The following is a 12089-nucleotide window of genomic DNA, read 5'->3' on the forward strand; positions in this document are numbered from 1 at the left end:
AAAAAAAAAAAAAAGAAATGAAGACCCAAAGAAGTAGTTAAACCTGAATGTTTTTAATGCTAAGTTTGATGAAGAGCTACCAACACTATTTAGCAATAAAAACTAGTGGAATAATGATATATGTTACTACATGATTGGCACTCAAAAACCGTTTATTTAGTAAAAGAAGCCACACACAAAAAAACATGTATTGTATGATTCCATTTATACGAAATGTCCAGAAAAGACAAATCTATGGAGATAGGAAGGAGTTGCCTGGAGCTAGGGGTAGGAATGGGGATAAACTGTAAACAAATGTTCTACAACTAAATTTCATGATGCTTGCAGAACTTGGTAATTTACTAAAAGTCATATAAAATGGATGAATTTTATGATATATAAACTATACTTGAATAAAGTTGTTAAAAATTAAAAAATAATGACACTTTAAAAAGATATGATGTAAAAATGTATATATATATATATATATATATATATATATGCAACTCAAATAGTTGAATGTTATATCTATGGATCTATCTATCTATCAATATGTGTATCAAACAGTTATAGATAGAGGTTATCACTTCGATTTTGAATTATAGGTGATTTTTTTCTTAGATTTTTAAAAAATATCCACATTTTATACAATGAGCATTATTACTTAAAGCAATTAACTTACAAACAAAAATCATTTTAGAAAGATGAAGTGCAGCTCCTCTTCTGCAGAGAATACGGTGGCCTTCCAGAAAGCCTGGACTTTGGTGTTCCACACTCCTACAGCACACGTGACATCATAGAGCAGTACTTGCTTCTGAGAGATTAAGTTTATGATTGAATGACTCCTTGGATCAATAAAACTTACGTGTGTGTGCACATGCACATGATTCAAGTGAATCATGATCCAAGTCCAGAGGAGGACAGAGACAAGTAGCTCCCAGAAACGAGAGGAACTGTATTTATTCAGGATGTTAAAGATTTTGTCATTAAGAGTTGACAGTGGAACTCTTTTTGTTTCTAGAGAATCAGGGCTGAGTTCACCTGGGCATTCTTTTAGAGGAGTGCCCTTTCAAGGGTTGAAGGAAGACCTCTAGCATAAAGTATTACAGATTTCAATTGGGGTCAAGTAAAAGGAAATGACTACCGTTGAATACAAACATGGCAAAATTTACTAAAAGCTGATTACTGTTAAACCAGTTTATGAATTCAGTTAAAACTATCTTCTTCTCGTGTCATACAAATGACTCATTAGATCAGGATTGTTTGTTTAATCCAGCTTCATCCAATAACCCAAATTTGACACTCTTGACTATTCTTTTCTTACCACAAGAGGAAATTCTACATTCAAATTTGTCCATGTATCATTTCTAAAATCTTGGTTGAACAGCACTTTCAAAGTATTTGTTATATGAGAAGTTAGCAATTTTGCTTCCAAAAATAAATTGTATTTTCATACATTTTTAAAAATATGAATGTTCAGGAAAAGGTAGCCAAAGTTTTTCTTTTCTGTTATCCTGGTCCCCGTTTATATCCTGCTACTTCAGTGATTAATATGTGAATATTATTCTCACCCATGACTAATGTGAAGACCAGTTATATTTATTTTCATGATCTATCTTTTTTTAATGTATTTTATGTTGCCAGTGCTCTTTTTGTTACAAATGAAAGAGAAAGTTCTTACTTTATATCCCTTAAATACTTTACATCAATTAGATGCTTATAGGTAGCTAAACAATAAATTCTTCCAATAAGCAGGAAGGAAGAAGTACTTTGCTGGGAAGCAATCTAATTAGCTTTCACTTATCTAAAAAAGAAAAATTAGGTCAACCTTTCTGACAATCAACTCAGATTATTGTCTTCCAAGGTCCAATTTGAAATACCTTTTAATTCTCTATGAACATTCATTATAAGAATATTAGAAACTCACTAAAACTACAATCCTGTCACAGACATATAACCAATGTTCACATTTTGATGTAGCTTTTCTTAGAATGTTTTCAATATTGTCACAAACATAACATGTAATTCATTTTTATACAAAGATTTATTCAATAAATGTTGAGTGTCCATTATATGCCAGTGTTATTTCTACTGGATGGCACCATATTTGCTGTTCTGTCAACTCGGCATTCACTCTCACTTGAGTGTCTTCCATGTCAATAAATTTGGATCTGTTATATCATTTTAATAGCTGCATAATTATGGCAGATTGTACTTTCCAAAATGACATCAACCTTTCCATTCGCCCCCCTCACTTTCTGAACCTTGTCATGCTCCATAAAAGTGGAATCTCTGTCCCCTTACACTAAACCTGGGTGAAGTTTTATGATTGCCTCAATTTACCAGAAGTGACTCCACATGACTTCCAAGAGAGATTGTAAAAGGTGATGTGGCTTCTACCTAGGCCTCTCTTGGAACACTCACCTTTGGAACACAGCTACCATGTTTTGAGGAAACCCACACCACACAGGAGAGGCTGTGTGTCGGTCTTCTAGCCAACAGCCCAAGCTAAGGTCTCGGGCAACAGCCAGCATCAGCTGCCCGTCCAGCCTCTAGCCTTTAAGCCACAGCAGCTGATGCCAAGTAGAACTGAGGTGGCTGTCGCTGCTGAACACTTTGAAAATCACAGATTTATGAGTAAAATGCATGTGGCTTAAGTCACTGTTTCCAGGTAGTTTGTTACACAGCAGTAGATAACAGGAATAGCAATATTCCTTTGAATGACCATATCACAACTTTGTAGACATTTTTTTTATTTTTGGACATTTCTATCATCACTAGTATTTTAATGTTGTTGCTTTGCTAATATAAGCATATACATGTGTGTGTGTGTGTGTGTGTGTGTATATATATATATATATATATGCAAGTGATGTTTATATTAGCAAAGCACCAACAACATTAAAAAATATCTGAACACAATGGTATGGGTAGCATTATTTCCTTAATATTATTCCCAAAATCGAAGGGCAGGTCAAAGGATATGCATATTTTAGAGGATTTTGATGCAAGTTTGGACATCAAACTTCAATGTAGTTTAGAGGCTCAGATATGTATGGTTTAGAAATAATTAAACTTAAAATACTTTGGTAAAATCAATCACTAGAAATTTGTTAAAATGAAAGATCACTGACAATGGGAAAAACCACTGCTATTTCTATCAAAGAGAAGTTCTGACTGTTAAATTAAAGATAATACATTCAAATATTTAAATTAAGAAGACAAGGTGATTATGCAAATATGAATTTTGAGGGTGAATCTCTTTCTCGAGTCTGATTACATATTTTACACATAGAATCCCCAGGTGGAACTCTAATACACTTAGTCACTTCATATACCATACTTCATAATAAGGTAACCTTTATTAGATGCATTTTAACTGCTAGAACTTAAAGATATATTTGAGTCTAAAAGTTTCTAGAGCTTTCTGAAGACTAAATAATTCTAGGGTACTCTGAAGACCTTGTCCTGAGTAGGGTTTTACCTCTGAGTCAATATTGTCAGATGACCAGATGCAATGACTTCACTGGTTGTGGAGAACAGACAAGAGCTGAGAGCCACCATGTGCCCATCGCCGATATAATTATTACCTAAAAATGTCAAGTGGAGAAAAGTTTAAAGGCAATGTTTTTGTGTTAAGTGCTGCAAATTTTGTAAGTGTCATGGCTATTCTAATATCAATTATCTTTACAAATTATATGTGAATGTGTGTGTGTCTGTGTATTGTCACCTTCCAATATAATATGATAATAATAATATCTTAGGTTGGTATAGTAGTTTTGAGTTTACATGGTGCTTCCATATTTGTTTTCATTGTTTTATTGGATCCTCATAGCAAAGCCAAGGGGTCCTCACTTTGCAGATGGTGAAAGCAAGTCCAGAGAAGTTGAAATAATCGGACAGAGACAACCAGCACTTGAACACAAGTATTCTGATCTTAAGTTAACATCTTTTAAAGTAGAAACCAGGGACATCTACCCCATCTTCTTAATGCTGTCTCTTGCATTATGCTAAAATTCATTGCACAGAGTAGGGGTCTGCAAATTTTTTTTTGTAAAGGGCCAGAGAGTAAACATTTTTGACTTTGTGGGCTACACAGCCCACGACTGCAAGTTCTCAGTCCTGCCACTGAAGCACAAAAGTAGCCATGGACAATATGCAATGAATGGGTGTGGCTATGTTCTAATAAAACTCTATTTACAAAAACAGAGGGCTGTTTTGGTCCTCAGGCCGTAGGTTGCCAGCCTCTGACATGAAAGAATGCATAAACACAGAGGAATCTCACCTCCATTCATTCCCTCTCCCTACTGGATTCTTGTTTATCCTTCCAGAGTTCCTGTTTTTCTGTTTTTTTCAAATACAGGCACATACATATGTAGACATTTAGTCCTCCCCCTGTGCTTTCCTTATTTTTCTCAGCCTCATGCCCTCTTCTATGTTTTGTATTGATTACCTGGGCATTTGTCCATATCAGTACACAGAGATCTGTCATTCTTGTCTGCAGCTGCATAGTACTTCACTGTGTAGATGTGCCATAGATTAATCCGCCTACTGCTTGGTATTCATGTAGTTTCCATTATTTTGCTTGAAGGTGTGACATGTTATGCTTTACTGGTGATTCTGAGGAAGATGCCTAGAAGTGCCAGAGGGAAGGGTGCATGCATCTGTAAATGTATTATTTGTTGCCAAATCCACTCCATATTTGGGGTAGTATTTTGTACTCCCACCAGCAACCTATGAGAACACCTGTTTCCCTAGAGCTTCACCGACGGCGTATGGGGCCAAACCTGTGAATTTAGCATGCTCTGTTAGGCAAGACATGGTATCTCAGTGTAGTTTTAATTTGCAATTTTTTTGCTGCAAGTGAGAAAGAAGATCTTCCCATACATTTACAGACCAATTATATGTCTTCTCTGTTTCATAGCCATTGCCTAATTTTATTTTGGGTGGTAGGTTTTTCTCTTTCCAAAGGTCAGGCACTCATTAAACACAAAGGAGCTGGACCCTCTGTCCCCATTCATCATTTGTTTTGACTTGGCTTAGGCAGGGTTTTGCCATGTAATTTTTTAAATTATTTTTGTGTAGCTAGATCTATCAATCATAGATAGATAGGTAGATATAGATAGATAGATAGATAAATAGATAGATGATAGAGAGATAGATATAGATGATAGAGATAGAGATATCTCTGGATTTTTTTATTCTCCTTGTACTGAATATCTGAGATTTAAATAGGTGAAAAAGATAGAGGTGATGGTGAAAGCTGTAAAGATATTAGAGTTTTTATTTGCAAGTAAGTTTGTATTAGAAGTTCAAATGGATTAATGAAGTGTTATTTTAAATGTTAAGACTAGTGGTGCAATATCTTGCTAGGGAGACCGCATCATGGATGGGGTAGAGGCTTGATCACTGCACTGTACACCTGAAGCTGATGTTGTATAATATTGTATGTCAACTATAAGTGAAATATATATATATATATATATATATATATAGTCATGGGACGTGGAGTATAGTGTGGGAGTAGAGTCAAGGGGATTGTAATAGATATGTATGATATTGGGGGGAAGTGGGGCAGCAGATTGGGGGAGAGGGGTTGTCGCCTCGAGGGGTAAAAAGTATGACTATTGCACTGTGTTGTACAGATGAAACTAATTCTAAAAAATGTGTATTTCACAATAAAAAATAATTTTAAAAAAGTAAGACTTAATTAATAAACACTTTAAAAGAAAAAAAAAAGACTAGTGGTGAATACTGGTACGGAGAATAAGGCATAGAATCGAGCAAAATGACCAAGGTTGATGCAGGAGCTATATGTTACTTGATAATGAGAAGAAGGAAAATCTTTTATTATCAAGAAAAGTGTGATATTAACTGAGCTCCAGTTAAGTCTGAAAGTAGATACTTAAATATCTTTGCCTTTGCTTACATATAATTTTATCGTAAACTGCGTGTAACAGAAAGACATCAGTATCGTGCAAGTGTTTTAATAGTGATATTTTAAAAACCCAAAATGTTCCTTTTGAAGGTTACTATTTTGTTGTCAGGTTATAAACTTTTAGACTATTGAAATGTGCACGTTTGCTTGGTCTTGTCTGAATTCTCTACCAAGTGCATTCATATCTCGTCCTACTTCCCTTACCCCAGCAAAGCAGAGTCAGAAAATTGAAGTTAAGAAAGACAGATAAGTTACAGCATTTGCTATGCACCCCGGGCTCATTTTTGCTATTGAGATGGCATTGTCACCAAGCAGAGGCAGTTTTCTTTCCAGAAAGGAGAGGCTGGAAGGAGGCCTGGGGTAGGGGGTGCAGCCAGGACTGTGATGTCACAGATTACATTGTCTCTTGGGCAACTCATCCATCAAACCGTCACCTCTGATTCTATTCAGGGTCACTACAGAAAGAGGCGGCATGCCCCAGTTTGGGCATTCTGAAGTGCTAGTGTGTAGTGGAGCTGGTGGTGTGAAGCCGATTCATTCTGTTTCAAAGGCCCAAATGGCAAGCTGCCGAACACAGGCACCAGCCCAGCAGCATCGCCTTAGAAATAATGACTCCAAGGCAAACAGCCCTCATTGCAAAATCTAGAACTGTGCCATCTGCTTGTCTCCTCTTTGATTTATTCATTTCGGGGTTTTAAATGACGCACTCAAAAGGTAAGTCTTCCTTTTAAAAACTCAAGGGGAAAGGGGGGACTTCCAGATTGATTATGGCATATTGGAAATACATGTAAGATGTTTGTCTCACGTTGGAAGGGGATTTCGATTTTTAAGGTGTGAATGTTGTCGTGACATACAAGGGTGAACTCTGTCCTCTGGAAAGATGAGGTACACTTTAGATCTTAAGAAAGATCATGCCTTCAACTTAGCAATTTACTTTTATGTACTATCTTTAAAACATGATCTTTTAAAAAGGAATTTTTGTAAAAACAGTAATTTTTCAAGACCTTTGCTAGAGCATGTAGATTCATGTTTTCGTATTTGATATTCTGCCTTGATGTTTTTGGTTTATTTTCAGTTTGGGGGTAAATTCAAAACAAACAGCTGCTGGAAATTGTCAAGGGCTCTTACAGTGCTAGGTAAATTTGGGCAGCTACTAGCTGAATGCTCAGTAACTTGTTTGAAATTATTCCGTTCTGGGAGGGAGTATAAAGGGGTATGGACCTCAGATGAAGTTTTAGGCTGAGCCGCCTTTCCCATCCCTGAGAGATGAGACTGGCATTTGGGAGGTATAGCAGGAGCAGAAGCGCATTTCCATGCCCTGCCAGGACCCTCCTGTCCCGGTCTTGGGACTTTGCGTCCTGCCGCTGAGGAGCACAGAGGTCCGGTTCGAAGCCTCTCTGAGGATTGGCCTTGCAGGAATTAATGCTAGCAAACGCCCCCTCCCCCTCCCCTCCTGCTTCCCAGGAGAGGCACTTCTGCAGAAGTCATTTGGTTTGTCCGCCGGTTTTGCCTGTGAGGGGATTAGAGAATAGGAGAGTGCTTTGTGAGAAAAAGCCTGGGAGAGGCTGCTGGGGAGAAAGCAAACCAAGGGAAGGAAGACTTGAGCTTTCGTGGTCCCCCTCAGTCAAGTGACGCTAAGAAACCCAGAGCAGCTGGGGACCTCTTTTCCTTCGTCTACGGTAGGAGAAACTGGTAAGGCTCCTTTTTTTCTACTGCCCTGGGATGCTAGTGTAATTGCTTTATTAAAGTGCCGGTGTTGGTAGGAAGGGAAACTGGTGAGCGATTCTGGGGACATCCTGCATTGTCCCTGTCTAATGTATGAGAAAGGCGCTGTTTTCTGCACAAAGAGCTGCTAGTCATAGCATAATCTTACTTTTCCCAAACTTGATTAGCATCACTTTGAGTATCTGACTTAAAACATATGCACAGGCAGAAGCTATACTCCATTTGGCATGCACTTATTTATAGGATAATCATATTTTAAAGCATGTATATCTAAATTTGATTAGTTTGGGGGTACAGCTACATGGGATAGGAGAAAATTGAGCCTTTCTGGAAAATTCCAAATTATTTCCTGTGAGAATGTATTTACCATTGCACGTTTCACCTGTTTTGTAACTAGGGCTGTGCAGACTAAAGCCACTGCTGATAAACCAAGTTGTACTGAGATTATGTGTCAGACAGCGTGAGATAAGGGGAGAGTAGTCCCACTAAAATGAGGAAAACTCAGAAAGAATAGGTACCACATCTCCTTCAGCATTTTCAAGGAATCAGCTGGTTCACACAGCCTTATTTGGCAAACGTTACTTCTTACTCCCCAATTCCATTCTGTTATTTTTAGAATTGACTTGGATATTTGTGTGGCGAGATTATATGTACACACACACACACACACACACACACACACACACACACACCCCGAGGGTGCCAAAAAAATGTATACACATTTTAAGAAAGGAAAAAACTGTATTAAAATTGTAATAATATATACCGATAACAAAAGATGAATACAAGTCATGTGCATATATTTTTGGCACCTCCAGTGTGCGTGTGTGTGTGTGTATATATATATATATATATATATATATATATATATATATATATATATATATATATATATATCGCCACACAAATACCCTTTTTATATCCTGGGAAACTTGAGCCTGAATAGTTTAGAAATATATTAATACAGTTTGAGGAGGCAAATTATCCCTCAAGCAAATCACTAAAGTCCTTGTGAGTTGGAGGGTGTGTGAAGAAGATGTAAGTGAGAGACAGCTGCTGTTTCTGTGATGGACAAGTCCGGAAGCTTGTCCTCAGAGCTGAGAAGCAAATTCCTACAAACCCTGCCCTCCTTTCCTCCGCCTCACAAGGAGGGCTGGTCATCTTTGTTGTGGTTGGTGTTTTTCTCTGAGAAAGTTTGGATGCTGCCTAATGTAGCTGACTCTGCAATGTTTTCTTCCTCATTAAAATATCACTAAAAGCCTTCCTCTATGCAAAGTTCTGATGGTAGATGTTTAGTTTCTAAACTTAACATATACCAAATAATATACTTATTATTATTCCTAATGAATCTGTACTTCAGGAAAACTATGATCAAGTAAAATGATTCAACACCAACTGATTACCTAGGTCTACAACTTTCCATTGAAATTAGATCCGTAGAGTATTTTCTACTCAACGTTGCAGTCTTAAAATGTCCTGATTATTAAAGCATTCAAAAATTGAAAACGTGTGACATTTATTTCAGTAATTCCAATCAGATTTTTTAAAAGTGGGTATTTAAATTGTTTTTCTTTCTGCATGGATATTAATATGAACACCTGAAAGAATATATGCTGTTTCTCTAAAATGAGCTAATCATTTGCCTGCGGTATCCTTTGCAAAAAAAAATGAAAGCCAATTCGCTTTCAATTTTAATTCCCATTCTTCTTCAACTGAAATGCTAATTCAACCCAACAGATTTATCTTTGCTTTTAGGAATTGTTTACAGAATGCAGCCAGTTAATTTGGGGATCCTGAGTGTGAGCTAACAGTTCATCAATTTCTCTGTGAACTCTGAGGACGCCTGGGAGTTTTGATCAATGTTATTTACTGTTCTCTGCTGCATGCTTGTAACAGTTCCAGAGGCTATTTACCTTCATAATATTTGAGCCCAAGAGCGTCAAGTTTATTAGAATTGATTTTCTTTCCAGATTGATCTTTCAAAATACTTTTGCTGGTCATTTTTCACTACCACCTTATGAGATTTTCATCCATCTGGCATGCATTTATTGAGTGCCTGGGTGTCACTAGAGTGGCCCACGTTTGCTGGTAGACATGCAAACTATATTTTGGTGGGGTTCCCTGAAGAGGCGACCAAGGCCAGAAGAGGAAAGACCAAGTTTTACTGTTTGAACAATTGTTTGCATGTTCACAGGTTCAGTGGTGAATGTGGTTTCAGCAGCAACAGCAACAACAACAAATGCTCATTCTTCTGAATTATTAATACATTAAAAAATGTTACTTGCTACTTAGAACCTGGGAGTGGAGGTAATCAATAATCCTCTCACAGTGCACAAGACCCGCCGGGTGTTATTCTCTTTGCTGGGCATTTAAATAATTCAAAAGTAACATTTCTTGTGAATCCATCTGGCCATTACACAAGTCAGGAAAATATGGACCAAAGTGGTTCAGCAGTTTAATGTTCACAGTTTATAAATTACTGTTGCTTCTCATTTTCTGCCTTGATATATTCATTTTTTCTGTTGGATGGGTTTTGTTCATGTTTTGGTCTTGTTAAATGCTATATGACAATGATGTACATAATTTATAATATCAATAGGAAAAGGACATCATAGGAAAGAAATGAGCGTTTCTTGAATCCACCACGTGACAGACACTGCCCTGGCCTCTTCACAAGCTTGGCATTATTTAATCACCTCAACAATGCTGCAGAATCGGTATTATAATGCCCATTTTAAAGATGAGGACACTGAGGCCCAGAGAATTTAAGAATGCAATCATGTCGTGTGACTACTAAGGTAGAAAACCCAGATCTGTCCCCTGCTCTTCTTAGCCACTTCTGGATTGCTCTCTTAATACCCATGTCTTGCTTCCCAGACCCCATATCAATTGATAATTTCCTACAGCTTATCTTGAGAATCTCCCTTGACAGTTTCAGCTTGTTCCCTAACTTCCTTTATGAGCTGACAACCAACAGATACAAATATGGATTGGACAGATGCTGTACATCTTTATGTGTAAAAACTGCTTTTGAATGTCAATGTAGAAACAACATATTAGATTAAAATTAAAATATAGAATGCAGCACTGTAGTGAACACTGCCATGTGATATTGTCGGTGAAAAAACATCCAGCCTAAGAGAAAGCTTGTAAGAGTTTATCTGAGCCAAACCGATGACAATTACCAGGAAGCAAAGTCTCAAGGGATTGAGAAAATGCTCCATTTTGCAACTTATTTTATACATTAGAATCAAAGGAGGAGGGTTACATGAAATCCATTGGTGGTAGATGAAGGGGGAGGGAGAAAACAAAGTGGGAAACCTCTGGGATTGGATAAAAGTAAATTGGAGAGACAGGTACTTCTTTTACATAGGTGGGTGCAGGATAGTTAATAGTTCACTCTTTACAGCACAAAGAGGTGGTAATCAGGGGACAAGCATAATAATGAGGGATTCTGTAGCTTCCTGCTCTGGTCTGGAAAAAGGGACTAGTGACATTCCAAGGGCAGTTATTCTAGATGCAAAAAAGATGACAGACAGGCTCACGTAAGGTAAAAAGATTGACCGTGGTCAAGGAAGCTACAGGCCAAGGATGCGATTTCCCACCATGGCCCACCTTAGTTAGGAATATTTATGTTCACGCCATCCTATGTGTCTATTTTCAGTCTCCTGAGCTTGTCAGGTTTAACCTGTGGCCCCTTTTCCATCCACAATATGCTGAAAAGTTTTTAAGAGAGTAAACCCTAAGAGTTGAATCACAAGGAGAAAAAGTTTTTCTTTTCTTCTTTCTTTTTATATATTGTATCTATATGAGATGATGGATGTTAGTTGAACCTGTTGGATAATTATTTCAAAATATATGTAAATTGAACCATCATGCTGTATACCTTAAACTTATACAGTGATATATGTCAATTATTTCTCAGTAAAACTGGGGGGCAGGGGGTAAAGTAATGAAGCATATAAGATTTGCTTGGTTAGGGGAAATGAGAAGCAAATTTGGTTTGGTTTTTGGCCATGCCAGCCCTGGCTTTCACCATATATTTAGCAGGGGACTGCAGTCTGCAAGCAAGCTGGGATGCAATTTTGTCTAGTCCTCTATTTGTATAGAGATGTGAGTTTCCATCCCCTTTCAGCCTTACATCCTGCCTCTAGCAGGGGAGTAGAGGAAAGGCTGGGGTTGTAGATACCTGGCAGAATGTATCCCTGCCCCCTTCTAAAGCTATTAGTTGAGAGAAAGGAAACAACGGCATGTCAGTAATAAAAAAGACTTCTAAATGTGTCAGTGCATTAGCCTGGCACATTCATAATATAGCCACTGATTGACCTCAGCACATTTCTTTAGTCAGCACTGTCTATCCAGTTGCCTTGTGTATTGGTTTTTCTATCACTGCTGTAACAAACTACCACACATTTCATGTCTTAAAACAACCCAAGTTTAATTTCTT

The 12089-nt window shown here is 37.5% G+C and overlaps 1 protein-coding gene across 4 annotated transcripts in view; it reads left to right on the plus strand.

Moving 5' to 3' along the window:
- Window positions 1-12089, plus strand: part of MID1 (midline 1) — a 332661-nt gene that overhangs the window by 125834 nt on the left and 194738 nt on the right. Inside the window, exon 1 of one of the 4 annotated variants that reach the window (XM_019651228.1) lies at window positions 6409-6631. The exons of 1 other annotated variant lie outside the window; for it this stretch is intronic. The gene's annotated coding sequence lies outside the window, so the exon portion shown is untranslated. Of the gene's footprint in view, window positions 1-6408; window positions 6632-7560; window positions 7610-12089 lie in introns of those variants that run through there. 2 more of the 4 variants (XM_019651229.1, XM_019651231.1) reach the window with 2 other exon arrangements.

This window comes from Hipposideros armiger, unplaced genomic scaffold, assembly GCF_001890085.2.
Source record: "Hipposideros armiger isolate ML-2016 unplaced genomic scaffold, ASM189008v1 scaffold_155, whole genome shotgun sequence".
Lineage (NCBI taxonomy): Eukaryota > Metazoa > Chordata > Mammalia > Chiroptera > Hipposideridae > Hipposideros > Hipposideros armiger.